Here is a 27,738-nt window from a genome sequence, read left to right as displayed (position 1 = left end):
TGTCACAATTGAGGTCGTTCCTCGGGCTGGTAAACTACTACCATAAGTTCTTGCCAAATTTGTCTACAATACTACACCCACTGAACACCCTACTGCAAACTGGAGTGCCATGGAAGTGGAGTGACGAATGTAAACGAGCTTTCCAGAAGAACAAAACACTAATCACATCAAAAGAGGTGTTGGCCCATTTCAACCCAACACTACCAATTCGGCTGGCGTGTGATGCGTCACCCTACGGCATTGGAGCGGTGCTGTCGCACAAATTCTCAGACGGCTCAGAGAGGCCAATAGACTTTGCGTCACGATCACTAACCTCAGCCGAGCGTAACTACACCCAGATTGACAGGGAGGCACTCAGCCTAGTATGGGGAGTGAAAAAGTTCAATCACTATCTGCACGGGCAGAAATTCACCTTGCTGACTGACCACCAGCCTCTTGCCTCCATTTTTAATCCGAAGAAGGGCGTTCCGGTGATGACTGCGCAACGACTACAAAGATGGTCACTCTTTCTAGGGGTGCACCACTATGAGATTGAATGTAAGGGCACGAAACAGCATGGAAATGCTGATGGGCTATCACGCCTGCCACTGCCTACTGCAGAGGAAGCACCAGCAGTGGATCCTGTCGAAATATTTCATTCGACTATAGTTGAATACCTACCGGTAACTAATGCTCGTATAGAAAAGGAGACCCGAAATGACCCAACACTGTCTCGGGCATATGATTTGACGGTGAAGGGATGGCCAGCACATGGCGACTCACTGTTGCCAGCATTCTCGACAAGAAGAGAACAGCTGTCAGTGTGCCAGGTGGACCTTGATGTGTGGATCCCGAGTGGTAATTCCACCCAAGTTAAGGGATAGAGTGCTCAATGAGTTTCATGAGGGTCATCTGGGAGGGGTAAAAATGAAAAGCCTTGCTAGGGCTTATGTGTGGTGGCCGGGAATCGATAAACAAATCGAGGACCTGACCAAGAGCTGCTCAGGATGCCAGAAAGTCCAAAATGCACCACCACATGCCCATCTACACCCATGGCAACGGGTGCATATTGATTTTGCTGGTCCATTCATGGACACAATGTTTTTAATAGCCGTGGATGCGCACTCAAAATGGCCTGAGGTCATCAAAATGTCCTCCACCACCACGGAGAAAGCTATTGCAGTCCTACGGACCATTTTTGCCAGGAACGGCTTGCCAGAACAGATTTGCTCCGATAACGGACCACAGTTTGTGTCCGAAGAGTTCCGGAGGTTTATGAAGAAGAATGGGGTAAGGCATTACACATCCGCCCCGTATCATCCAGCCACAAATGGATTGGCTGAGAGGTTCGTACAAACCTTTAAGAAGGCAATAAAGGCTATGCACAATGACAACATTCCGCTGCAGCATAAGGTGGACAATTTCCTGTTCGCCTACCGGAATGCGACACATGCAGTCACGAACCAGGCCCCGGCCATGATGTTCTTTAACCGAAGGTTAAGATCTCGCCTGGATTTGCTCAGACCAAACGTATGAAGAGATGTTGAGAGTAAGCAATTCCAGCACATCCATGAGAAGCCAACAAGGAGCTTCAATGTAGGGCAACCAGTCTTGGCCCGCGACTACCGAACAGAAAAATGGCAGCCAGGAACGATATGCACACGGCAGGGCCCACTAATGTACACAGTGGACGTTGGGGAGAACATCGTGAGACGCCATGCTGACCAGATCCTAGAGTCACAGGAACAAGTCAACCCCATGCCTCGGCCATACGTACCTGGTGAGGAACCCGACGTACAGTTCGCATCTACCCCAGAAACAGTAGCATCGGAAGCTGATGACCCAACCGACGACAGGGTGCCAGAATCGCCTCCGCACCAAGAGCGAGACACTCGGGAAAGGCACTATCCAGAAAGGATCAGAAAGCCTCCCCAAAGACTGAATATATAAATGGACTATTTTCAGCTAACGTTGTATGTTAAAAGTGTTAATTGTAATTAGTTTGATATTTAATTGTTAAATGAGTGTTATGGTACTGTTAATCTAAAAGGGGAGGAATTGTAATGTATATACCTTTAAGGGGGGAACTACTTTTTACAGCTCATGTATACTGTAGTAGCGGCAGTGACCACACCTGTATATAGCACTGAGTAGTAATCTGTACAGTTCAGTTCCAGAGTGAGCCACGTTGAGTAAACACCTGTTGTACCGTTCTCCTGCAGTCTGTGTCTTACTACTGACGGACACAACAGGCATATCAATAGTAAAAGGGTAGTAATAGGAGGGGTGGGGCTGATTATTTCTTCTCTGAAGGTCGTAAATCTGTGGAATTCTCTGCCCCAGAGAGCTGTGGAGGCTGGGTCATTAAATACATTTAAGGTGGAGATAGACAAATTTTTGCAAGATAAGGGAGTGAAGAGTTATGGGGAGCGGGTGGGGAAGTGGCTTTGAGCCCAAGATCAGCCATGATCTTATTGAATGGCGGAGCAGGCTCGTGGGGCCAAGTGGCCTATTCCTGCTCCTATTTCTCATGTTCTTATGTTCTTATTAGTGACCAAAAAGGAGACTTACACATGGAGGTAGAGGGGATGGCTGAGGTACTAAATGAGTACTTTGCATCTGTCTTCACCAAGGAAGAGGATATTGCCATAGACAAAGTAAAGGAGGAGGTAGTGGCGACATTTGATAGGATAAAAATTGATAAAGAGGAGGTATTAGAAAGATTGGCTGTACTTAAAGTAGTTAAGTTATCAGGAGAGGATGGGATGCATCCTAGGATGCTGAGGGAATTGAGGGAGGAACACGCGAAAGTACTGGCCTTAATATCCCAAGCCTTCTTAGATACGGGTGTGCTGCCAGAGGACTGGAGAATTGCAAATGTTACACCCTTGTTCATAAAAGGGTGTAAAGATAAACCCAGCAACTACAGGCCAGTCAGTTTGACCTCGGTAGTGGGGAAGCTTTTAGAAACAGTAATCGGGGACAAAATTAACAATCACTTGGACAGTGCGGATTAATTAAGGAAAGCCAGCACGGATTTATTAAAGGCAAATCATGCTTAACTAACTTGATTGAGTTCTTTGATAAGGTAACAGAGAGGGTTGATGAGGGTAATGCAGTTGATGTAGTGTACATGGATTTCTAAAAGGCATTCAACAAAGTGCCACATAATAGACTCGCCAGCAAAGTTGAAGCCCATGGAATAAAAGGCACAGTGGCAGCATGGATATGAAATTGGCTAAGTGATAGGAAACAGAGAGTAGTGGTGAATGGTTGTTTATGTGACTGGAAGAAGGTACTCAGTGGTGTTCCCCAGGGGTTGGTACTAGGACCACTGCTTTTCTTGATATATATTAATAACTCAGACTTGGGTGTACAGGGCACAATTTCAAAATTTGCAGATGATACAAAACTTGGAAGTATAGTGAACTGTGAGGAGGAAAGTAATAGACTTCAGTAAGACATAGGCTGGTGAAATGGGCGGACACGTGGCAGATGAAATTTAACGCAGAAAAGTGTGAAGTGATACATTTTGGTAGAAAGAATGAGGAGAGGACATAAAAACTAAATGGTACAATCCTGAAGGGGGTGCACGAACAATGAGACCTGGGGGTATGTGTGCACAAATCATTGAAAGTGGCAGGGCAGGTTGAGGAAGCAGTTAAAAAGGCTTATGGGATCCTGGGCTTCATAAATAGAGGTAGAGTACAAAAGTGTGGAAATTATGATGAACCTGTATAAAACACTGATTCAGCCCCAACTGGAGTACTGTGTCCAATTCTGGGCACCACACTTTAGAAAGGATGTGAAGACCTTAGAGAGGGTGCAGAAAATATTTACGAGCATGATTCCAGGAATGAGGGACTTCAGTTACGTTGATAGACTGGAGAAGCTGGGGTTGTTTTCCTTGGAGCAGAGAAGATCGAGAGGAGATTTGATAGAGGTGTTCAAAATCATGAGGGGTCTGGACATAGTAAATAGAGGGAAACTGTTCCCATTGGCAGAAGGGTCAAGAACCAGAGGACACAGATTTAAGGTGATTGGAAAAAGAACCAAAGGCGACGTAAGAAAAAACTTTTTACGCAGTGAGTGGTTAGGATCTGGAATGCACTGCCTGAAAGGGTGGTGGAGGCAGGCTCAATCACGGCTTTCAAAAGGGAGTTGGATCAGTATCTGAAGGAAAAGAAATTTGCAGGGCTACGGGGAAAGGGTGGTGGAGTGGGATTAGCTGAATTGTTCTTGCAGAGAGCTGGCATGGCTCGGTGAGCCAAGTGGCCTCCTTCTGTGCTGTAACCATTCTATGATGCTATGATTCGACGACTGTGGAAACTTGCCCAGGTATGTGATGTTCACAAAAAGCAGGACAATTCTAATCCGGCCCATTTTCCACTCCATCAATCTACTCTCAAGCATCAGTAAAGCGTTGGGAGGTGTCATCGACAGTGCTATCAAGTGGCACTTACTCACCAATAACCTGCTTACCGATGCTCAGTTTGGGTTCCGCCAGGACCACTCGGCTCCAGACCTCATTACAGCCTTGGTCCAAACATGGACAAAAGAGCTGAATTCCAGAGGTGAGGTGAGAGTGACTGCCCTTGACATCAAGGCAGTATTTGACCAAGTGTGGCATCAAGGAGCTCTAGTAAAATTGAAGTCAATGGGATTAAGGGGGAAAACTCTCCACTGGCTGGAGTCATACCTAGCACAAAGGAAGATGTGGTTGTTGGAGGCCAATCATCTCAGCCCCAGGTCATAGCTGTAAGAACTACTCAGGGCAGTGTCCTAGGCCCAACCATCTTCAGCTGCTTCATCAATGACCTTCCCTTCATCATAATGTCAAAAATGGGCACGTTTGCTGATTATTGCACAGTATTCAGTTCCATTTGCAACTCCTCAGATAATGAAGCAGTCCATGCCCGCATGCAGCAAAACCTAGATGACATTCCGGCTTGGGCTGATAAGTGGCAGGTAACATTCGTGCCACACAAATGCCAGGCAATGACGATCTCCAACAAACGAAAGTCTAACCACTGCCTCTTGACCTTCAATGGCATTACTGTTGTTGAAGCCTCCATCGTCAACATCTTGGGGGTCACCATTGACCAGAAACTTAACTGGACCAACCACATAAATACTGTGGCAACAAGAGCAGGTCAGAGACTGGGTATTCTGTGGCAAGTGACTCACCTGCTGACTCCCCAAAGCCTTTCCACCATCTACAAGGCACAAGTAAGGAGTGTAATGAAATACTCTCCATTTGCCTGGATGAGTGCAGCTCCAACAACACTCAAGAAACTCAACACCATCCAAGACAAAGCAGCCCGCATGATTAGCCCCCCCATCCACCACCTTAAACATTCACTCACTCCAACACCGGCGTACCGTGGCTGCAGCGTGTACCATCTACAAGATGCACTGCAGCAACTCTCCAAGGCTTCTTCGACAACATCTCCCGAACCTGCGACCTTTACCGACTCTAGAAGGACAAGGGCAGCAGGTGCATGGGAACACCGTCACCTCCAAATTCCCCTCCAAGTCACACACCATCCTGACCTGGAAGTATATCGTCGTTCCTTCATCGTCGCTGGGTCAAAATCCTGGAACTCCCTCCTGAACAGCACTGTGGGAGCACCTTCACCACACGGACAGCAGCGGTTCAAGAAGGCAGCTCACCACCACCTTCTCGAGGGCAATAAATGCGGGCCTTGCCAGCGACACCCACATCCCATGAATGAATAAATAAACTTCCGGCGCATGCTCCCAGCACCGACGCTAACACCTTCACCAAAATGGCCTCTGGCAGGCCCGCACCAGAAGTGTGCGCATGCTGCTCGGATGCCATTTTTGACCCAAATCGACAGCCGTAGTGCCAAACGCAACTGAATGTTTTAATAACCCACTGTGAAAAAACATTTCTTCTAACTTCGCTTTTCATTATTCCACTGATAATCTTTGCGATTTTGCTCCTCTATTAATGATTCACCAATGAATAGAAACATCCTTTCACTACTTACTCTCTCGAAGCCTTTCATAATTTTGAAAATCTCTATTAGATCCTACCTTGCCCTTCTCTGTTCTCATTAAAAAGCCGCTTTTTAGACTTTCTTCAGAACTGTATCTCAGTTCTGGGATCATTCCAGTAAATCTTTGTTGTGCCTTTTCCATAGCACTAATGACCTGAATTTTAATTTGGAGCTGGGTAGGGGGCTGGAAAGCGGTCAGGAAACCCAGAAGAATGGGATTGTTGGAGGGGGGGTCGGGGGTCGGATTGTTGGAGGTGGGGTCAGGGTGTGTGGATCGTTGGAGGGGGGTCGGGGGGCTGTGGATCGTTGGAGGGGGGTCAGATCATTGGAGGGGGGTCGGGGGTCGGATCATTGGAGGGGGGGGTCGGATCGATGGAGGGGGCTCGGGGTTTGGATCGTTGGAGGGGGGTCGGATCATTGGAGGGGGTTGGGGGTCAGATCATTGGAGGGGGGTCAGGGGTCGGATCATTGGAGGGGGGGTCGGGGGTCGGATCATTGGAGGGGTGTTCGGGGGTCGGATCGTTGGAGGGGGGTTCGGAGGTCGGATCGTTGGAGGGGGGTCGGGGGTCAGATCGTTGGGGGGGGTCGGGGGTCGAATCGTTGGAGGGGGTGTCGGGGGTCAGATCATTGGAGGGGGGGTCGGGGGTCAAATCGTTGGAGGGGTTGCCGAGGCAGGAATGCTGGATCCAGCAGACTTCCTTTAGCTGGCGGGTTCCCTGAGGCCCGGGAAACCCGGCCAGCCAGAGTTAAATTTAAAATGGAGCTTCCAAATGAGGCACAGAGCCTCATTCACAGGAAATCACAGGAACCCCACAGTGCAGATAGAGGCCATTTCGGCCCATCGAGCCTGCACCGACACATATCCCACCCTATCCCTGTAACCCCACGTATTTAATCCCCCTAACACTAAGGGTCAATTTATCATAGCCAATCAACCTAACCCACACATCTTTGGACTGTGGGAGGAAAACGGAGCACCCGGAGGAAACCCACGCAAACACGGGGAGAATGTGCAAACTCCACACAGACAGTCACCCGAGGCCGGATTCGAACCCGGGTCCCAGGTGCTGTGAGGCAACAGTGCTAACCACTATGCCACTGTGCTGCCGTGCTGCTGGATCCAGCATTCCTGCCTCGGCAACCCCTCCAACGATTTGACCACCGACCCCCCCTCCAATGATCTGACCCCCGACCCCCCCCCTCCAATGATCTGACCCCCGACACCTCCTCCAACGATTCGACCCCCGACCCCCCCAACGATCTGACCCCCGAACCCCCCTCCAACGATCCAACCCCCGACCCCCCTCCAACGATCCAACCCCCGACCCCCCTCCAATGACCTGACCCCCTCCAATGATCCGACCCCCGACCCCCCCTCCAATGATCCGACCCCCGACCCCCCTCCAATGATCTGACCCCCAACCCCCTCCAATGATCCGACCCCCGACCCCCTCCAACGATCCAACCCCCGAGCCCCCTCCATCGATCCGACCCCCCCTCAATGATCCGACCCCCGACCCCCCTCCAATGATCCGACCCCCCTCCAACGATCCACAGCCCCCCGACCCCCCTCCAACAATCCACACACCCTGACCCCACCTCCAACAATCCGACCCCCGACCCCCCCTCCAACAATCCCATTCTTCTGGGTTTCCTGACCGCTTTCCAGCCCCCCACCCGCTCCCTACCCAGCTCCAAATTAAAATTCAGGTCATTAGTGCTATGGAAAAGGCACAACAAAGATTTACTGGAATGATCCCAGAACTGAGATACAGTTCTGAAGAAAGTCTAAAAAGCGGCTTTTTAATGAGAACAGAGAAGGGCAAGGTAGGATCTAATAGAGATTTTCAAAATTATGAAAGGCTTCGAGAGAGTAAGTAGTGAAAGGATGTTTCTATTCATTGGTGAATCATTAATAGAGGAGCAAAATCGCAAAGATTATCAGTGGAATAATGAAAAGCGAAGTTAGAAGAAATGTTTTTTCACAGTGGGTTATTAAAACATTCAGTTGCGTTTGGCACTACGGCTGTCGATTTGGGTCAAAAATGGCATCCGAGCAGCATGCGCACACTTCTGGTGCGGGCCTGCCAGAGGCCATTTTGGTGAAGGTGTTAGCGTCGGTGCTGGGAGCATGCGCCGGAAGTTTATTTATTCATTCATGGGATGTGGGTGTCGCTGGCAAGGCCCGCATTTATTGCCCTCGAGAAGGTGGTGGTGAGCTGCCTTCTTGAACCGCTGCTGTCCGAGTGGTGAAGGTGCTCCCACAGTGCTGTTCAGGAGGGAGTTCCAGGATTTTGACCCAGCGACGATGAAGGAACGACGATATACTTCCAGGTCAGGATGGTGTGTGACTTGGAGGGGAATTTGGAGGTGACGGTGTTCCCATGCACCTGCTGCCCTTGTCCTTCTTATAATAGTTAAAATGCCAACCTGTCTCCTGCGAGTGGGTTGGCTGCCTGCCCCTGTCCTGTCTCCGTTAAAACTGGAAGTGGGCAGGCTGGAGGTGGGTTGTGGCCAGGATTCAGATCTGTAACTCTTTAAGCTCCCACCCGACCCCAACCCACCTGTTTTTTGGGGTTAAAATTCCTCCCATGGGTAGAATTTTCATGAGGGTTCCAAGATTCGATTAGATTATCAAAGAGTGAAATAGCACAGAAGGAGGCCATTCAGCCAATCTTGCCTGTGCCAGCTGTTTGAAAGAGCTATCCAATTAATTCCACTCTCCTGCCCTTTCCCCATAGCCCTGCAAACTCACCCCCCTTCAAGTATTGATGCAATTCCCTTTTGAAAGTTATTATTGAAACTGCTTCCACCACCCTTTCAGGCAGCGCATTCCAGATCATAATTTGTTGCGTAAACTTTTTTTCCGCTCATGTCGCGTATGGTTCTTTTGCCAATTACCTTAAATCTGTGTCCTCTGGTTACTGACCCTTCTGCCACTGGAAACAGTTTCTCCTTATTTACTCAATCAAAACATTTCAAGATTTTGAACACCTCTATTAAATCTCCCCTTAACTTTCTCTGCTCTAAGAACAACCTCAGTTTCTCCAGACTCTCCACATAACTGAAGTCCCGCATTCCTGGTACCATTCGAGTAAATCTCTTCTGCACCCTCTCTAAGGCCTTGGACACATTAGCCCAAAATTTGCTGTCAAAATAACGGTGAGCCTCATCGTTATTTTTGTGCAAATGTCACAGGAGCTTCAGGCGGGGCAGATGCGCGATTAAACGCAGATATCAAAAAGTTGCTGTTGGATAAGTATCTGAAGGAAAGACATTTTCAGGGTTACGGGGAAATGGCAGGGGAGCGGGACTAGCTGAGGTGCTCTTGCAGAGAGCTGGCATAGGCTCGACGGGCCGAATAGCCTCCTTCCGTGCTGTAACCATTCTATGATTCTAGGATTGTATGAGATGCATTGCTCTGCCATTGGCTTTGTGAAAACAGCAGCTCATTGTCTGGCTCCCCATTCAAATGCATTGAGTGGCGTGAAGTTCCTGTGTTTCTGTGGTAGATACGAACTACATCGAGTTATATCGAGTCTACAGCACAGGCAGACGCCATTCGGCCCAACAGGTTCATGCCGGTGTGAATGCTTAACTCGAGCCTCCTCCCATCCCTCTTTATCTAACCCTATCAGCATATCCTTCTATTTCTTTCTCCCTCGTGTGCTTATCTAGCTTCCCCTTAAATGCATCTATGCTATTCGCCTCAACTACTTCTTGTATTAGTGTGTTCCACAGTCTTACCACTTTTTGGGTAAAGAAGTTTCTCCGGAATTCCCTATTGGATTTATTAGTGACTATCTTATATTTATGGCCTTTAGTTTTGGTCTCCCCACAAGTGGAAACATTTCTCTATGTCTACCCTATCAAACCCTTTCATTATTTTAAAGATTTCTCTCAGGTCACCCCTCAGCCTTCTCTTTTCTAGAAAAAACAGCCCCAGTCTGTTTAGTCTTTCCTGATAGTTATAACCTCTCGGTTCTGGCATCATCCTTGTGAATCTTTTTTTGCACCTTCTCCAATGCCTCTATATCCTTTTAAAAGTATGGAGACCAGAACTGTGCATAGTACTCCAAGTGTGGTCTAACCAAGGTTCGATACAAACTTAACATGGCTTCACTGCTTTTCAATTCCGTACCTCTAGAAATGAATCCCTGTGCTTGCTTTGCCTTTTTTAATGGTCTTATTAACCTGCGTCGCTACTTTTAGTGATTTGTGTGTCTGATTATGGTCACTATTTCCCAAGTATTATTTTATCTTCCTGTTGTTTACTTGTCCTGCTTCATTACCCAGAACCATTGCATCCTCCCTTACAAACTGATTAAAGCAGTCCTGAATGTATTCCAAAAAACCCTCAGCATTTTGATCACCATGTGAATGCAACAAAACAAATCTTGTAATACTGGAAGCACAAAGGAGTTGTTCTGGTGCTCATCAGAATGTAGGCATACTTCTTCAGTGGAATAAACATGGTATTCAACAAATTCGGATGCAATATCCTATTTATTCAATGTGTGTGGTAAGAGACTTGCAGGCTGATGTAAGAAAAAGGAGGCTTACCATCAAGTAACTTTAAAGTAAGCTTTAAGTAACTTATAAACACACTATATACAAGAGAGGTCTTTACCATGCCTCTGGTAGAAGCCTCTTACAATACTGAACAGACCAGTATTTATACCAGTCCAACAGGAAGTGACACATGACAGGAAGTGAGGTATGTACACAGTTCATAGTTCATAGTTCACAGTTCACAGTTCACAGGAAGTGATGACATAACTTCCCGGAAGTTATTATTTTTTATCACATTCTTCCCTCCTGCAGGTTTAGGAGGCTGTGGTCTACCTTTTGGTCCGCAGCCGCCGAACAAGGAAGAGTCGCACCCGTTTGGATTCCCGTCGTAGAGGGTCGCTGGTCCGCTTACATGCGGTTGGCCATTGGCCAGAGTCCGTGTGGCCTGGATTGCCCTGTGAAGGGTCGGGGAGATCATGGCTTCGAGTACGAGCCCCAATAGGTTCAAAGTCAGACTGCCTCTGTTCAGAGGGAGGTGCAGAGCTGGTCTGTGGCAGACCAGTACTTTCATGCGTGGTACTGGGAGGGTCGCAACCTTGAGCACGGGGTTCTACCGGCACCAAGCTAGTTGGTGTCCGATCAGGATCCTGGAGAGGGGTACCCGATAGGTCCCAAGAGTTTCCTGGTGAAATGCCATCACCCGATGTCCCACTAGGTCCTGGTGGGCAGGGAGCCAGATCCCGCAATGATACGGTAGATTCTCGGCCGTCGGAATATCGTATGTTTGCATAGGTGGGGTTGGCATCGGTTAGTTCGACCTCGTCTACAAGAGGGTCATTTTTAGACGTCCGAACGTATCTTCGGAGTAATACAGGTCCAGGAGTAGTTAGCCATGACGGGAGTGATGTCCCATGAGATGAGCGACGCTGGAATCCAAAGAACCGCTCATGAGGTGTAGTATTTGTGGCTGTAGAAAGCAGGGACCGTATAGAGTGCAATGCATCCGGAAGCACTGTTTCCCATTGCTGGTCTGGTAGGCCCCGAGATCTTAAAGCGAGACGTACGGAATTCCAGATGATACCGTTATACCTCTCTACCTGCCCATTTCCGATGGGATGGTATGGTGTTGTTTTGCTTGTAGCAATTCCCCGTTCTGAGAGGTAGTCCTTGAGTTCCCTCGACATAAAGGATGGACCCCGATCTGAGTGAATATAAGCCGGCATGCCACAGAGAGAAAATACCTGCTCAAGGCAGCAGATTACGGTGGACGCCAGCATATTGGAGCAGGGGAAGGCAAACGGAAAACGTGAATATTCGTCGATCATGGCGAGCAAATATGTGTTCCGAGTTGAAGAGGGCACTGGGCCCTTAAAATCGATGCTAAGTCGTTGCATCGGTTGGGTTGCATGTATGAGTATACCATCTGAGGGGCGGAAGAACTGAGGTTTTAATTCCACACAAAGCCGGCATTCTGAGCATATTTTCTTTACATCTCCAGTGGAAAAAGGGAGATTCCGTGATCGTACGAAATGTAGCATGCGCGTAACGCCAGGATGGCACAAACCATTGTGGACATCCATGAGGGTGGAGGATGACATAGTGGAGCAGAATGCCCGTGTGAGGGTGTCCGGGGCCACATTCTCCTTGCCAGGCCGATAGAGAATGGTATAACCAAAAGAGGCCAGTTCCATCCTCCAAAGTTGTATTTTATTATTCTTAATTTTGGTTCGTTTTCGATTATCGAGCATGAAGGCGACTGATCGTTGGTCCGTGATCAATGTAAAGTGCTGGCGAGCTAGAAAATGGTTCCACTTCCGTACTGCCTCTATGATGGCTGTGGCTTCTTTCTCAACCGGAGGATAATGTAGCTCGGCACCTTGTAAGGTCCTGGACATAAATGCTACAGGACGACCTTCCTGATTCAGAGTAGCCGAGATCGCCACCTCCGAGGCATCACATTCAACCACGAAAGGGAGATTCTCATCAATGGAGTGAAGAGCCGCTTTCTCCAACTGTTTTTTGAGAAGGTTAAAGGCTGCAACAGCCGCTGTTCCCAGTGGAAATGATCTAGCATGCAGCAAGGGTTGGATTTTGTCCGAAAAATGAGGAATCCATTTAGCGTAGTATGCAAACAGACCGAGAGCCCGACGTAAAGAAGCCGGATTCTTAGGTGACGGGAGCTCTTGGAGCGGGCGAAGTCTTTCTGGGTCTGGCTTAATGATACCATTGCCTACGCAGTAGCCAAGGATGTTGATGGTCGGTTGCGACTCAACAGATTTGGATTCATTCAGGGTCAAATTACGGCGATGGAGGGCATCCCGAAATTTTTGGAGGTTGGAGTCGTGTTCCTGTTGATCGTGACCTGCAATGGTAATGTTATCAAGATAGGGAAAAGTGTCCCTTAGGTTTTCCTGCTTAACCAGGCCATCCATTGCCCGTTGAAAGACAGCCACTCCATTAGTAACCCCGAATGGGAGGCGACGAAATTGGTACAGCCGTCCATTAGCCTCAAAGGCTGTGTACTGCTTATCTGAGACCTTCAAGGGTAACTGATGATAGGCACTTTTTAAATCGTAAGTTGAGAACACTTTGTATTCGGCCAGTTTATTAACCATATCATCAATGCGTGGCAATGGGTAGGCGTCCAAGTCGGTATATTGATTGATGGTTTGCGAATAATCGATGCATAGTCGCTGTTTGTGAGGTTTTAGAGGGTTCTTGACAATGACGACTTGAGCCCGCCAGGGCGACGAACATGGTTCAATGATATCCTCTGCTAGAAGTCGAGAGATTTCAGCCGCAATAAAAGATTGGTCTTCCTGATTAAAGCGCCGCGATTTCGTTATTATCGGTTGGCATTGAGGCGGAATACTGGCAAATAATGAGGGTTCATCAAGTGAAGCTGCTGATAATGCACAAAATGGTAATTTAGACGGTATATTAGAAATAGTAAGTCCGGGTTTGGATCCACCAAACTCAATGGTGAGTTTCTTATGCTGTTTTTGGAAGTCCAGCCCTAAGAGGAGATCACTACATAAGTCCTTGAGCACCGAAAGTCGGGTGGAGGGATACATACGACCATGAAGTGTCATATCAACAACACAAAAGCCGGAGATTCTGGTATTAAGTGATGACTGGGCCATCGCAATTGCCTGGTCCGATGGGAAGACATGTAGTTTCAATTTCGCAACAATCTGTTCCTTAATGAAACTATCAGTACTTCCTGAGTCAATTAAGGCATCTAAGGTATGCCCTTTAATTGAAATTTTTGTGGCAGCATGAGACAGGTTCTGTGGGCAAGCAGCTGTAATTGGTGTCGTTGCACAGAGAGTGGCTAAAACTCTCGGTGTGCTTCTTCGGGAGAGAGCTCGAGAGGAAGCTTGATAGGTCCTAGCTGGAGCATCTTGATAGGCCCTAATTGGGGCAGTTCGGTAGGCCTTAGCTGGATTGGCCCTCGTAGAGGCCCTTGATAGGCAAACTTTAGCAAAGTGTCCTTTTTTCCCGCAATAACTGCAGATTGCATTGCGAGCAGGGCAGGTTTTCCTAGGGTGAAAAGCATCTCCACAAAAGAAGCATTCCTTCCTAGATTGCCAAGAGGCTGCTAAAGTGGGGTCGTCCTCCTCTTCTTCATCAGAATTATCAGAATTAGATTCCCCCATGATAGGGTTCACCTGAGACCGCTTGAATTGTCTGGTTGCAGCTACAGCAGCAGATCGAGATCTGGGCAGCTGATAGAGGTCTGCATTTCTCTTTGCCAAATCCAGTGAACAAGCTAGGTCAAAAGCTTTTTGTAGCTCAAGTGTTTTACTTTCTAGTAGACGCTGGCGTATAAATGGAGAGGCAATCCCGCAGATGAAAGCATCACGAATCATTTCTTGGCGGTACAGCTCAGCTGAGGCCGCCTGAAAGTTACAATCTACGCTGAGCCTGCGAAGTTCTTGCAGGAATTCGTCAATTGATTCCCCTGGCCCTTGTCGGGCTGTGGCCAGTAGATGTCTAGCATAGACCTCATTTGGGGTCTTGGCATACAGTTTCTTAAGTGCCCGAATCACCTCATCGTAATTATCCCATTCATCAACATATTCGAACACTTTTGGGGTCACATAATTGATAAGTATCTTCAATCTAGCAGGAGCATCCGCTTCACATTCATCCAGAAAATTCTCAAAAGTACGGTACCAATGCTTCCATACCCTGCCAGCTGCTGGTGCATTCGGGTCCAAGTCCAGACGAATAGGTCTAAGGATTTTCTCCATGATGGGTGGTTCCCTGGATCCTTAATTCCGAGTTTGTCCGAAGGTCTAGTATTCGTGAGTGTAAATACTAAGTTACTTAAATTGATGTAAGAAAAAGGAGGCTTACCATCAAGTAACTTTAAAGTAAGCTTTAAGTAACTTATAAACACACTATATACAAGAGAGGTCTTTACCATGCCTCTGGTAGAAGCCTCTTACAATACTGAACAGACCAGTATTTATACCAGTCCAACAGGAAGTGACACATGACAGGAAGTGAGGTATGTACACAGTTCATAGTTCATAGTTCACAGGAAGTGATGACATAACTTCCCGGAAGTTATTATTTTTATCACACAGGCAACAAGAAGACTATAAACTAGCCGTTATGAGTATTCCTGTTGCATGTTGCCAAGTACAAAACAAGAGCATTTCAAAATGCCTTGGAGGATTACTCCTTGTTTTGCATAATATCCGTTGCTACTTCTCTATAATAGACAGTGTTTGCATGCTTGTAAATTGGAACCTGGCCTTAGTAAAGAGGCTCTCTTGGTTCTATATTATTTATGTAGTGCTTCTTTTGTTTCTGGAGGATGGGGAGAGTCAGCTGTGTGGGTTCAGTGGGTCTCTCTTTACTGTACAGTTGACCCTCCAGAATGCTAGTGGTGGACCTTTCAAGGGAGCTGTCATAGTTGCAACTATTCTTTGCAAGCACAGTTCAAAAACAAAAGCTGTGCTTTCCATTAGGTTGTTACCATGGTCACCTGCAATACACATAACTTATTGATATGCCAAAATAAGACAAGGTGAGGGAAAGTTCAAAAATATTTTTTTCTTTTACTTTTCTTGATGTACCAGTGTGCCAATAATAACCGCTGCTAGTGGTATTAAGAGCTGCTAAATTTATAACAGATTACTTCTGTCTAGCTTCATTACCAAGAGTGATATTTGAATCCTCAATGAAATTCTGAAATTGTTGCAGTTTTAGGCTGTTTTCTCCAAGCTTGGTGGTCCCACCTCCATGCCACACTCAGTATTCTTTGACTCAGAGTTGTATGATTTTCTTCATTCATGCAATAAAAATTATAATCAAGATTTTCATATACAAATCAATTTATATCATTATTCGGTTTCTTTTTGTTTTTTTATTTAAGGGGACTTTTTTTTAAATTACACCTTTAATTTTTGGAGGACTTTCAGCCAGCAAGGTAGCTGGTGACTTTCAGTGACATGCAAGCAGTACCAAAAGTGATGGCAGTCTGCAAGATGGTCTCATCGATTAAAAGTGGAGGCCAGGAGTTGCAAGGGAGGGAGGTGGAAGAATCAAATGCCTTCACTTATTATGGGAAAATGTAGAAATGAGACTGTCATGAATGCAAGGTGAAGCCACTACTGCGAAAGGCATCCTGGGTGGGTTTGGAGCGTGGGGGCAGTAAAAGTGTTCAAAATGGGATTCCCGACCTGATCCCGCCTCCAACTCACCCACTTCCAGTTTTGCCGGAGGTGGGCACCCAACCCGCTCCCAGGGGATGTTACCTCAATTGTACCTTAAATATTGTAATGAGGCTGGAAGCCTCTATTTTCCCCTCCATTTTGAATTTAATTGCCTGGGAACAGGTTTCACACAATTCGTGAAACCTGGCAGTTAAGCTGTGGTGGGGACTGCTGCATCCAGGAGGTAAGTGACTTTACATCTACCTTATGGATCCAGGGTCCCTACCATACCCACCCCACGAGGCCTCCGATCATATTCCCAGGTAACACTCCACCCCCAGGCCTACCCCCCCCAACGATGATGATGAGGCCGGTCACGATCCTCCGGTACCCCTGCTGATCCCCCCACAAGGCCTCCGATCCCTAGCCAACCTCCTCCCCCCGCGATCCCCCCACCCATGATCTTCGACCACCCCGCATCGCCTGCTGATCCCCGATTCCCTGCTGATCCTGCAACCCGCCCTCCGCCGATCCATTGTCCCCCCCTCCCGAATGCCAACCCCCTCTCGATAGCCGACCCCTTCCCGATTCCCGATTGCCGACCCCCCGCCAATCCTCAACCCCTCTCCCGTGATCCCTCCCCCGGACTGACCCCTCGGAACTGAGGCCTACCCGCCCGCAGCCAGCCAGCCTCTCAAGCTGGCTGGCTGCGGGCGCGAAACCGAGGCCTCACATTCAAATTAGGCCCTGCTAGTAAAGTCGGCAAGGCCTGCGGGAAACCAGGCCTCCCGGGTTTCCCACCCGCCTCGGACACCCCCCGCCCCCAACCTGCCTCCCCGAAGAAAATTCCGGCCATTGAGATTCCCCCCGTGATGAATTCCAAATTTTGGCCAGACTATCCGGAGGAAGCCTCAAGCAAAGGCCAGTTCCTCATCGGCAGCAAAAGAATTAAAACCAGTGGCTGGTTCACATGTTCACTGTTGACCTACTAGAGACATATTGATAGAAATTTGGAAATCTGGTCATCTGCCTGGTCTCTCACCCATATGTGATATGTAGCTTGCATTCCTATATGAGGGGAAGAAATAACTTTAAAAATATTTACTTCTGTTAAAAGGAGAGTGACTTCTGTAAAGTATGTGAATAAAAACATAAGAAAATACAGAATTAGAAAAGGTGACAGCCCATCAAGCCTGCTCCATCAGAGACTATGGGGGAAAAATTCGATATTGACCATTTTGAGGCGTTAACATCGGCCGAGCGCAAAATTTAGCGCCCGGCACAAATTATCATTGGCGACCGCAAAATTAGTCTCCAGCGCCCCTGGAGGTGATTGGAGCACTAAGTCAAGCGCTACACACCTCTTAGGGCGCTAACATCAGGGAACGGGGCGCTACCTCAGAGCGCTACTCAAGTCGTCATTTACCTACTACGCCGAAGGGCAGTGCTGTTCCCAGGCATTGCCAGGAGGCCATTGTCCCGGGAGTTCACAAGGGTGTGGAGGGAGGTGGCCCATTACGTCTCATCCAGAAGCCTGGTCCAAAGGACTCACACCCAGTGCCACAAGAAGTTCAAAGACCTCACTCGGGTGGTCAGGGTGAGTAGATGCTTGAAATACCTCTACATCCCACCATCTCAACCTCACTCTGTGCACAGACAATATAAACTGCCAAATCCCCAACACTCACCCAACAACTATGCCCATCTACTGTAAGCATCAGCGCAGGCCCCAAGGATTTTTTTTTGTATCGGACATTTTGTATGATTGTGACTGCTGATTGACCAGCAGCCTGTTTGGAGAAGATGGGAGGGGCCCAGGTGTTCATGATGGACAGGAGATTCCAGCCAGGCCTACAAACTGATTACGGGAGAATGTCTGAGCAGACAGAGTTCTCTGGGAAACTACTTAACCCAGGATCGGGTGAGAAGTGCGGCCCATCATCTATCATTAACACCAGCACCTAGATGGGATAGCCCCGAAAGGCGGGAAACCAGACAAAGAAGGGTGATTAAAAAGACATCACTGCACTACACAGACCTTAATGAACTTTTAGGGTATAAGAGAAGACAGCTTTGGCCATTCTCGCTCTCTCTCACTTGCTCTCGCCTTCGCGTGCCCTCATCTCTGAACCAAGAACCGAGCACTCCGTCTGAGACAGAGAGAAGAAACCACCACGAGTGACAAGAGCCTCGCCTTACTCTTCGACTGTAGGAACAAACCTCGAAACTGGGACGTGGATACTGCATCAGCAAAATGGAACCAGGAGACACGCTCTACACAGGGAAGCAGCGAGCAAGAAAACGGACAATCGGGGTGAGCATTGTCCAAGCCCACGCATCCTTATGACCACCGGTACTGTGTGAGGGGTGTTGTGTGTCCCAACCAATCCAGAGGGGTGTAGTGGGGAGGTTCTGTGTGTATTATATAGTGTATGTTCTGGGGTTTGTGGGACAAGTCCATGTTATACTCTGCATAGCAACACAGTGTGATTTTAGGTGTCTTAATACGAGATAGGGGCCTGTTCGACGGGCCAAGTTGTATTGTTGTACTGTTTGTTTTACGCCACCAGGCATTTTACATACTGGGGGCGGGGGTGTGTGTTAACCTTATTAAACACCGTACGGTTGAGTCCGAAAAGCTTGTCTGTGTCCCAATCCTGTTCACCGTAATTCCTGTCGTCTAGAACTAAGCAGGAGGGGTAATTCGAACCACCAAGGCAAACCACCTACACTACTAAAAGACATCTCACACCTTTATTAACGGCTATTCAACTATGATAGGCACACCTGCCAAACACATGGCTGCACGCTCACTCACACGCTGTCCTTTTTCTTGCAGGCCAAGCTTTCTCATAATAGGAGGGAGCAACAACGCATGGGAGGAGGTCAGGCGGAGCTGCGCCCCCTCACACAGCTGGAGGAGCGAGTGCACAGAATCATTGCGAGCCATGCCGTGGGCACTGTCTCAGTCGGGGAGGTCGACCCCCTTGGGGACAGCAACGGTATGTTCATCATCTCTCTCTCCTCTCTCATACCGCTTCCCCCTCGCAACACGAGCATTTCCCACTTTCCATCTAAGTATACTGTCTCCATTCCTTGCTCCCTTCCTGCCCCCCTCCCCTCACGTTAAAGCCACTCTAGTGCCTTCCTGCTTTCAGATAGTGAGCAACCATCTGAACAGCCTGTCCCTCAGCCTCCCAGTGGCAATGACGCGGGAGAGGAGGAGGAACACCAAGCCAGAGCCTCACCGCCTGTGTCTCCCGAGGACGACACATCGGATACTGGGGCCACATGGTCACTGGAGGGGAGCAGAGGATTAGGCTCTGATGTGGGTGAAGCTCCAGGACCCAGCAGACTGCAGCAACGTCATTGGGAAAGGGAAGCTCGGGGGCCATCTTCCCGGAGGGTGAGTGCGCGCACGGGTTCTGCTGCATAGGACTTGGATGAGGACCTCGATATCATGGCGATGAACACACAGGCGATGAGCATGCACACTGAGCTCATGGGTGCAGTGGCAAGGGTGCCCGAGAGCATGGATGCACTGGCTAGGAGCAAGGAGGAGATACCGCCAGCACAGCTGTCATTTGTGCGCAAACCCTCGAGTAGCATCTATTGCAGCACAGGCTGAGGCAACGCAATGGCTTAGTGCTGCAATCGAATCATTGGTTGGTGCCATCCAATCTCAGACTGCTCTGACGCAGTCTCAGATTGATGCTATGCAAGCGCTGACTGCTGCCATCATAGCTGGAGCGATCACTGTCCACTGGGGAGCTGACGATGCCGCAGCAGGCCAGCAATCTGTGCTCGAGCAGTTTGCTCTGGATGCTGTGGTTCTGCCCCGGGGGAGTGGCAGTGTGAGTCGAACAAGAAGGTGCTGTCCTCTCTCAGGATGACAGCATTACTGATCCCACCACTGCCACTCTGCCACTGCACTTGCCACAGCCAGTAACCCAGCCAGCCCAGACTGCTGCCGCCCATGCAGAGTTGGTGCAGTCTGCAGCCGGGCCCTCCAGGCCCAGAGCTGGTCGAGGGCATCCTGCAAGGCCATCTGCAGTCTCTGGATCCAACATTCAGCAGCCTTCCACCAGCCTTGCTGCAGCCACTGGGGCCACATTACGGAGGAGCAGTAGGGTTGGGAGGGGGGAGGTGTGAAGGGGAGGGAGATCATTGAAGAAGGCCGACTAACTAAAATTTTTCGACCAAATGGGGGGAGTGTTTGTACCAAAGTTGGATGTGTTTGTAAATGTTGTGTATGTAATATGTATGCTACTTTAACCCTATGGCCAGGGCAGCACTACTTTGTAGGGCGTAGTGATACCGTAGTACCACTCCTGGCCATAGGGGTATAAATAGTACTGCGGGTACTGATCTCCCCTCAGTTCCCGCCTGTGGGTATGAAGTAAAGACCTAAGTTAAACCCTTCCAAGCTGTCTCTTCCTTTTTGTATCAAGTATATGCGCATACTTTACACTGGCGACTAGGAACGTTCGAACTCACCAGTACAAGGTGCAACAAAGGATCGGTAGCAGTACGGGGAGAGAAGCTTCTTACCAGCCTGCAGAGTCCAGCGTCGACCGAAGGAGGCCACCCAGTTCAGGAGGAGCGGCAGCAACGGAGCGAGAGAGAGAGGTTCCAGCGAAGGCTGCGGCAGCTGAGAGAAGAGGCTGAACGGGCGTTCCAGCCACGGGGCAAAAGTCCACCCAGGGTCAGGTAAACTGCAATCCTTCCTGGGGAACTCGAGCTGCAAGGGCCAGAAGGGCAGGCGATCTGGGGAACAAACGGAGCCACGAGGACTAGCGGGCCACGAGAGGGGAAGGTCGTTGTAATAGCGGCGGTGGCAATAACGGGAGCTGCAAGAAAAAAAAAAAAAAAAATAACGAACCTGGAGAGACGTCGTTGACAGCAGAGGGAGAAAAGGCGGGAAAAGCGCCATCTAGTGGACAAAGGGGAAAGTTTTTCTCTTCAGCAGTTAAAATGAACAGCGCCATCTAGTGGACAAAAGGGGGAAAGTTTTTCTCTTAGAAAAAAAATAACAGCGCCATCTAGTGCAAAAAGGCGGGAAAACCTCTTCAGTAGTTTTAAAAATGGCTAAAGAAGCTCGGTTGTCAGAATTTGTTGCCGACATAGAAGATTGGGACGCATATGTAGAAAGGCATGAGCTTTATTGCATAGTAAACAAGGTGAAAGATGACGAAAAGGCAGCAACCTTATTAAATTCTATGGGGGCAAAAACATACGGTCTGCTGAGGAATCTTCTTACTCCAGAAAAGCCAGCAGACAAAACGTATGCCCAAATTGTTGATACGTTAAAGGAACATTTAAACCCTAAGCCACCATTTATAGCGGAAAGGTACCGCTTTTACAGACGCCACCAAAGGAATGATGAGTCGCAGGCAGCCTATTTAGCTGAGCTCAGACGGTTGTCCAAACATTGCCAGTTTGGAGCCTTTTTGGCGGAAGCGATCAGAGACAGATTTGTCTGTGGCATGTTAAATGAGAGTACACGAAAACGGTTGCTGGCCAAGAAACAGCTCAGCCTAGATCAGGCGATAGAAATAGCATTGGCACATGAAGCAGCAGCACAGGGTGCTGCCCAAATACGACAAAATACAACCGGCTATGACACCCATGAGGTGACATTTCACAAAGGTAAATGCTACCGTTGTGGCAAAACCACCCACGACCAAAGTAATTGTTGGTTTCGTGATAAAATATGCCGGCAGTGTGGGAAAAAGGGGCATATAGCGAAAGTTTGTCGGTCGGGTACGAAACCCAATAGTGGGGGCAATCCGAGCAGTACCAAGGCAAGGACAAAAATACATAAGATATCTGACAGTAGCTCAGACGAGTCACAGGAAGGCACAAAAGCAGAGCCTAAAGGTCTGGGATGTCTCAAGTTATATGGTGTAGACAAAACGGAGGACCACAGCACAATGTGGGTTAAAATGAAGGTAGCAGGCGTCGAAGTTAATATGGAGCTGGACACGGGTTCAGCCCTATCAGTAATTAATGAACAAGATTATAACAGGCTGTTCAAACGCATTCCCTTAAAGGATACCGAAATCAAATTAAAAACATATACGGGACAAAAAGTTTACCCGAAGGGAAAAATGCAAGTAACAGTTAAATACAATGGCAGAAAAGTGCCAGGACTTTATTTATACGTCCTACCAAACGGCGGACCACCACTTTTGGGTAGGGAATGGATAAGAAAAATCCATTTCGACTGGAAGTCGATACACGAGATAAAAGTAGAGACCACCAAGGATGATGCAACCATTACAAGCAGGCTGTCGAAAATATTGGCAAAAACGCCAGAGGTGTTCCAACAAGGGCTGGGGACCTTAAAGGACATTAGAGCAAAAATAACTATTGCTCAAGACGCAAACCCCAAGTTTTGTAAGGCCAGACCGGTGCCTTACGCCATCCGGCCAGCTGTGGAAGCAGAACTGGATGCCTTAGAGAGTGCAGGTGTCCTTACAAAGATTGAGTGGAGCGAGTGGGCCACGCCCATCGTCCCAGTTATAAAGAAATCTGCAAATAACACGCCGGGGGAACCAAAGAAGGTTCGCATTTGCGGGGATTTTAAAATAACTATTAACCCAGTCCTGCACACGGTACAGTATCCGCTGCCGCGGATAGAGGACATATTCGCATCGTTAGCTGGGGGTAGACACTTTACGAAGATTGACCTTTGTCAAGCTTATTTACAGATGGAGGTGGAGCAGGACTCGAAAAAGCTCCTAACGATTAACACCCACAAGGGATTGTACCAGTACAATCGCCTGGTATTTGGTGTGGCGTCCGCCCCAGCCATATGGCAGAGGACCATGGAACAGGTCCTACAGGGCATTCCAGGAACGCAGTGCTACCTGGATGACATCCTGGTGACAGGACAAACGGATAACGACCACCTCGCTAACCTGGAGCGAGTACTTCTGCGGTTGCAACAATACGGACTCAGGGCGAACAAGCAGAAATGTGAGTTTTTCCAGGAACGTATCTCATACTGTGGTCACATTATAGATAAGGAAGGCCTGCATAAGTCCCCAGAAAAGATCGAGGCAGTAGTGAAGGCCCCGCCCCCTGAGAATGTATCTCAGTTACGATCATTCTTAGGCCTTATAAACTATTACCATAAGTTCCTCCCGAACTTATCGTCCATTTTACATCCACTAAATTCATTGCTGCAAAAGGGAGTCTCCTGGAATTGGGACGAAGCGTGTGAGGCTGCTTTTAAAAAGGGTAAACAACTCATTACATCAAAGGAAGTGCTCGCACACTTTGACCCAAAAATGCCAATGAGGTTGGCATGTGACGCCTCCCCGTATGGTATAGGGGCAGTGTTGTCACACAAATTTCCCAATGGGACGGAGAGGCCAATAGCATTTGCCTCAAGGTCGTTAACTACAGCCGAAAGAAACTATGCGCAAATCGACAGGGAGGCCCTCAGTCTGGTGTGGGGTGTAAAAAAAATTCCACCACTATCTACATGGACAACGTTTCACACTACTGACGGATCATCAACCGTTGGTGTCCATATTTAATCCAACAAAAGGGGTGCCCCTGATGACGGCCCAAAGGCTACAGAGATGGTCACTGTTCTTAGGAGCACACCAGTACCTTATCGAATATAAGGGTACCAAACAGCATGGCAATGCGGATGGCCTGTCGCGGCTACCATTGCCTGCAGAGATCGAAGAGATAGTACAGGACCCCGTGGAAATATATCATACGGCGGTTATGGAACACTTGCCCATCACCAGCCAATGTATCGAGCGGGAAACACGGAACGACCCGACACTGGCAAGGGTTTACGAATTGACCGTGAAAGGCTGGCCGGCGCAGGGTGACGCATCATTGCCGGCGTTTTCGGCAAGGAAGGACCAGTTGTCCGTATGCCGGGGCACATTGATGTGCGGAGCCAGGGTGGTGGTCCCTCAAAAATTACAACATAAAGTGTTGCGGGACTTACACGAAGGTCATCTGGGGGGTGTCAAAATGAAAAGCCTCGCCAGAGCCTACGTCTGGTGGCCCGGCATTGACAGGGACATCGAGGAAGTAGCAAAAGCATGCCAAGGGTGCCAGATGGTACAGAACGTACCACCCCAAGCCCCACTACATCCGTGGGAGTGGCCCTCAACGCCGTGGCAAAGGATCCACGTGGACTTCGCTGGGCCCTTCATGGATGCGATGTTCCTTATTGTAGTGGACGCCCACTCAAAATGGCCGGAGGTCATAAAGATGTCATCAACGACAGCCGAAAAGACGGTCGCAGCCTTAAGGACCATTTTTGCCCGAAATGGGGTGCCCGAGCAAGTCTGTTCGGACAATGGGCCACAATTTGTGGCAGAAGAATTTCAAGCATTCCTAAAAAGGAATGGAGTGCGACATTATACGTCCGCACCATATCATCCGTCTACAAATGGGCTGGCAGAGCGCTTTGTACAGACTTTTAAAAAGGCCATCAAGGCGATGGGGGAGGAAAGGTTGCCACTACAACACAAGGTGGACAATTTCCTATTCGCGTACCGTAATGCTGCACATACGGTGACCAACCAGGCCCCCGCCGTCATGTTCTTTAATAGAAGGTTAAGGTCTCGCCTCGAATTGCTCAGACCAAACATCCGGAGAGATGTGGAAAACCGAGTATTTCGTAGGGCTCCTGACAGACAGACACGGAGCTTCGAGGTGGGGCAGCAAGTGTTGGCCCGTGATTATAGAAATGAAAAGTGGCGGTCTGGTACGATAAAGGCCCGCCAGGGACCTTTGATGTACACAGTGGAGACAGGGGACGGCATAATCAGACGACATGCTGATCAACTTGTGGAGTCCAGAAACCCAACTGATTCACTACCTCAAACGTCTCAGCACATTGTTCCAGCGGAATCACGGCCCAGCTCGTCGCTACAGAAGTCTCAGGATGGCGAGGAGTTCAGCACTCCAGTGAGCTCCACGGCACAGGATGTGCCATCAGACACCGACGACTCCAGCGATGAAGTGGTGACGGAAGTACCGCCGCCTACACCGAGACCGACTAGAGAAAGACATTATCCTAGTCGAGACAGGAGGCCTCCTCAGAGACTGAATCTATAACATGTTTCTTTTTATATATATATAGGTAGACAACTCTGATGTAAATATGTTATGTATGTTGTGTTACCAAATGTTATTAGCCCTAGTTATGGTGCATCTGTTGACTTAATTGCACGGGTACGTTTTAATTAAAAGGGGAGGAATGTTGTGTATGTAATATGTATGCTACTTTAACCCTATGGCCAGGGCAGCACTACTTTGTAGGGCGTAGTGATACCGTAGTACCACTCCTGGCCATAGGGGTATAAATAGTACTGCGGGTACTGATCTCCCCTCAGTTCCCACCTGTGGGTATGAAGTAAAGACCTAAGTTAAACCCTTCCAAGCTGTCTCTTCCTTTTTGTATCAAGTATATGCGCATACTTTACAGTAAATATATTGTTCACTTTGTTAAGACTTATTTTGATGTGCTAAGAACTAGTTGTGTTTGTTAATAAATTGTTGTGTTTGTTTGTTATTTGTTGTGCTTAATAAGACACAGTTGTTCAGAATAATAAAATTTTTTATTTAAACGTTAAGAATTTCCTCATGTTTCTCATTGGAGCTTTGCCCGGTAATAGGAGCTGTGGGATGGCTGTAATGATGTGCTTGTTGATCCCAAAAGCCATCTGCTCTCTCATTCATTGGAAGCGCTGTGTTATGAGGCATTCACGAAGAGCCCTTGCAGAAGCAACATTGAGCACCTCCCTCCCACGTTGTTGCTGCTCCGCCCCCTCCTCCTCCGCCTCCTCCTCCTCTCCCTCTTCCTCCTCCTCCTGAGGTGGTCCACCAATCCCTGGTGACAATGGCTGGGTCCTCAGAATGGCGAGGTTGTGAAGCATGCAGCAACAATGAAAATCGATACTCGATCAGGGAAGTACTGCAGGACTCCTCCAGAGTGGTCAAGACACCGGAACCGTTGCTTCAGCAGGCCAATCGTCTGTTCAATGAGGCTCCTAGCGGGGCTATGGCTCTCATTGTATGCGAGCTCAGCAGGAGTGTTGGGGTTACGGAGCGGTGTCATCAGCCAGGTGCAGAGTGGATAACCCTTGTCCCCGAGGAGCCAACCACAAGGTTGACGCGGTGGTTGGAAGAGGTCTGGTACACCGGTCTGGCACAGGATGAAAGCATCGTGGCTGCTGCCAGGATAGCGGGCATTGACGGCGAGGATGCGCTGTCTGTGATCGCACACCAACTGCACGTTCAGAGAGTGGTAGCCTTTGCAGTTGCGGAAAACCTCTGCATTTTCATGAGGTGCCTGCAATGCCAGCTGCGTGCAGTCAATGGCATCCTGAACCATGGGGAAGCCCGCTATCCTAACGAAGCCACATGCGCGTTCACGCTGCTTGTCTCGGGTCATGGGGAATGAGATGTACTCCTCCTTTTGTAGAGAGCATTTGTGACTTCCCGAATGCAGCAATGAACAGCGAACTGGGAGATGTTCGCAATATCCCCTGTTGAAGCCTGGAAGGAGCCGTTGGTGTAGAAATTAAGAGCGACTGTCACCTTCACTGCCACCGACAGAGACATCCTGGTCCTGAGCTGAGGCTGGAGCTCTGGTTGCAGGAGATGGCAGAGCTCTGTGACCACCTCTTTGCTGAAGTGGAGCCTTCTATAACACTGCTCCTCAGACAAATGAATGTATGAGAATTGCTCCCAGAATACCCTGGGAGGGCAAGGTATCCTGTGCAGAACCCTGTTGGCCCTCCTCCCTCTGGCCACGTTTTCCACTCTCTCTCTCCGCCTCTGCTGCCTCCGATGGTGAAGCTGGAGGATGAGGCCCTGTGCCAGTACAGCCCCCATTAACTCTTCGAAATGTGATAGTAATAAAGGTTATAGAAATGGAAATCTGAAAACTCTTGCTGACGATGAAAACTCCTTCAAGTAGGAAACCGTTAAATGTCTCCAGATGCCTCTCTCCTTCTCTCAACCTGCGTATGCAGAATTGATTGCCAACAGGAAAAAACAGGAAGCGCACGCCTTTAAATAGCGCTCCCCCAGCTCCCAGCCGACTGTAAACCGACCCCCTCTGCCTGTCGTTCCTAGCAGCAGTTGCTGAGGCAGGGGGCGAGAATCAATTTCCGGTCTGGGGCACTACCGGGGCAATACGCACTTGGATGACGTGACGATCTCCGGGCGTAGGAGATCGTGGTGGTAATGTTTAGTGCCACCGCAAATTGTCAGGTCAATTTCGTGGGCGGCGCTAAAATTGCTGCGCACGGGCAGTAAGTCGGTAGCGCCCTGTTAGCGCTCCTGGAGGCGTTAACAGGCGGAGCTAACTGTTATGCATTGGGTGTTCTCCTCCCACCTGCAGTGGCGCTGTCACAGCAGATAAATGGTTGGGGTTGTTCTCTTGGTTAAGTTTAATTCTCTTTGTTCGGTCCTCTCCAGAACCTTTTTGAATAAAGCACTTCATGTTTGAATCTCTGAGTTCTGAGTTCTAAATTGTGTCTAGGTAGAAAGGTACAGACACAACAAAG

The 27,738-nt window shown here is 48.7% G+C and overlaps 1 protein-coding gene across 1 annotated transcript in view; it reads right to left on the bottom strand.

The window, feature by feature from the left end:
- LOC147120485 (retinol dehydrogenase 7-like) overlaps nt 1-27,738 on the bottom strand; it is an 83,854-nt gene that overhangs the window by 27,120 nt on the left and 28,996 nt on the right. The window lies entirely within an intron of this gene.

This window comes from Somniosus microcephalus, chromosome 4 (genome assembly GCF_052327205.1).
Source record: "Somniosus microcephalus isolate GS21.2 chromosome 4, FLI_Smic_1.0, whole genome shotgun sequence".
Lineage (NCBI taxonomy): Eukaryota > Metazoa > Chordata > Chondrichthyes > Squaliformes > Somniosidae > Somniosus > Somniosus microcephalus.
Note: the sequence above shows the minus strand (reverse complement) of the source record. Positions and strands in the feature narration are given on the sequence as shown.